Source organism: Hemiscyllium ocellatum, chromosome 43 (assembly GCF_020745735.1).
Source record: "Hemiscyllium ocellatum isolate sHemOce1 chromosome 43, sHemOce1.pat.X.cur, whole genome shotgun sequence".
NCBI classification, from domain to species: Eukaryota; Metazoa; Chordata; class Chondrichthyes; order Orectolobiformes; family Hemiscylliidae; genus Hemiscyllium; species Hemiscyllium ocellatum.
Window position 1 is genome coordinate 3,963,928 of NC_083443.1, and position 2,598 is coordinate 3,966,525.

Consider the following 2,598-nt stretch of genomic DNA (forward strand, 5'->3'; position numbering starts at 1 on the left):
AATGGGGGAATGATAACAAACTCACGGAAAAGTTGCTAACCCTTGATAAAGCTCTAGTTAGGTCACAGTCAATCATTGCATCCAATTCTGATCAACAGATTCCTGGTCAGAACGAGGAAGTTAAACTACCATACAGGGACCAGTTCCATACCTTTTGTTTCTCTTTCAGGATACCGTGGGGTCTCAAGGGTTAAACATTCCCTTGCCAAAGGCCTTATTTCATCAACTGAATGCCTGCACTCTTTCAATACGGACAGAACACCTCAGAAGGGGGGAGGCTGACAGTATCTCAAAATAGAACCTCTTGCAGCCACACATGTCGATTGCCCCATAACCCCAGACAGAGGAATTTGCCCTTTCCAGACAAGACTGAGAGCCCTGGGCACAACCCTGTTAAACTGCCTCCCGCTCCCATTGTCTTACCTCCCCTCCATAATAGCATAGGTAAGTGAATCCCCCATTTACTGAAGGAAGAACCCTCCAGCATTAATCTCTTCCCATCAACACATAATCATGAACAATGCGATAATCAGTTTCTGTACTCCATTCATAAGTTATCACAGGACATCGCCATTCATCAAGCTTTGTAAGGTCATAATTACCTGCTTTAAACTACGTAATGACAATCGCCCATTTGACTGATATGTCTTTGTCTAATTCCTATTAAATATACTGTCTCTGTGGGTAAGGCAGAGATTCGTGAAGAAGAGTCTCTACAAGTCTCTATACTAACCTGGCATGGGAGATACCATGATCATTGCGGTAGCGCTCCCAGGACGAGGCTATCCCATTGCACTTCGGGTGTGCTGACGCCTGCGATGTCACCAAATGCGGGATACTCGACAGCAAAATTTGTTGTAGTGGGGGGTCTGCGTTCGCGCTCTCCCCTTGTGGGTGGCACGGTGGCACAGTGGTTAGCACTGCTGTCTCACAGCGCCAGAGACCCGGGCTCAGTTCCCGACTCAGGCGACTGACTGTGTGGAGTTTGCACGTTCTCCCCGTGTCTGCGTGGGTTTCCTCTGGGTGCTCCGGTTTCCTCCCACAGTCCAAAGATGTGCTGGTCAGGTGAATTGGCCATGCTACATTGCCCGTAGTGTTAGGTAACGGGGTAAATGTAGGGGTATGGGTGGGTTGCGCTTCGGTGGGTCGGTGTGGACGTGTTGGGCCGAAGGGCCTGTTTCCACACTGTAAGTAATCTAATCTAAAGTCGACACTCGGGTACCTTAGAGACGCTTTGAAACTCTTGCCGGCTGCCCAATAATAAAGCTACTTGTGTCTTCAGGATTTGTGGAACAAAATAGGCATCAACAATGAAGGACATGAGTGATCTTCAGGGTGTGGAGTACAGACTTACTGGAGTGGTTCATTGATGATGAAAATGCAGTCACTGAATTGATTTGAAGAAATTGCTATTTTCTTTGAAGTAAACAAGCTAAATATATTTTTGATAGAGCTGTATAACAGACCTAGATATAGCAGACAAAAATATGTGTGTTTGATAGGCGATGGCACAAGAATTAAGATCAGATGTAAGGTTTTGAGACAGCGGGAGGTAAGCAAGTGTTTCTGCTTCCTGTATTGGCTAGAAATATGCAGAACATGCTGCCTATTATGGTGGTACAGACAGAGGAGAAAATGAATGATTGATAAAATCAATTATATCAAATCTTAGGGAAATAAACTTGCAAAGTTTGGGGGACGTATGGGGAGTGAGAATATCGGATTCTGCTATAGACAGCCAGCTTGGATTTGATGGGCCTCTTTCTGTGATATAATGCATTTTATTTGGACTTGCGTAACTTGCTCTGGTCACCGATTAAGTTGTCATTTAGGTAAATCTGCTCAGTGTTTCTACTCAGATCAATACAGGCTGTCCTTCCACAGCAGGAGACAATGTTTACTGCTTTATACTGGGTTCTTTGGTGTGTGTGTATGGTGGGGTGGGGGGGGGGGGGGGGGAGAGCAGGCTAACGGTGCGTGTAACAGTCTGCTAGCATTTATCTGAAATGGAAAAACACCAGTGCAGCCACACTAGGGACAGACTCTGGAAATGTGGGGAATGCCAGAAGGGAATTCTTTCCCCATTCCCACCTGGAAAGTGGTCAAACCAGTCAGACTTGGGAGAAGCTGTTCACCTGGTCTGTGTATGGGGGTGGGGGGAGGCGGAGGGGGAAGGGATTCACTCAGGCATCCATCCTGCTGAGACACCAATGAATTTACTCATAACCACAGTTGGTTGATTTTTTTTCTCTTTTTCACACCAAGTAATGAAGAATGGTTTTGGCAGTTCATAAAGTTTTTCATATCGAGAACTTAGCTTTGGAAATGTTCACAACATCATTGAACATGCAGATTCACACTGGGTAGAGACTTTTATGTTCCTTTATTCATTCACAGGATGAGGGTGTCGCTGGCCCGGCAGCATTTCCTGCCCATCCCTAATTGCCCAGAGGGCAGGTAAGAGTCGACCACATTGTTGTGGGTCTGAAGTCACAATGTAGGCCAGACCAGGTAAGGATGGCAGCTTCCTTCCTGAAAGGGCATTAGTGATCCAGATGGGTTTTTCGGAAAATCGATTAATGGTCATCATGAGACTCT

The 2,598-nt window shown here is 46.0% G+C and overlaps 1 non-coding gene across 1 annotated transcript; it reads left to right on the top strand.

The window, feature by feature from the left end:
- The first annotated feature begins 725 nt into the window (after positions 1-725).
- Positions 726-890, top strand: LOC132835122 (U1 spliceosomal RNA). The gene has a single exon (XR_009647287.1). It is a non-coding gene; the product is annotated as a U1 spliceosomal RNA (small nuclear RNA).
- Positions 891-2,598: the final 1,708 nt, after the last annotated feature.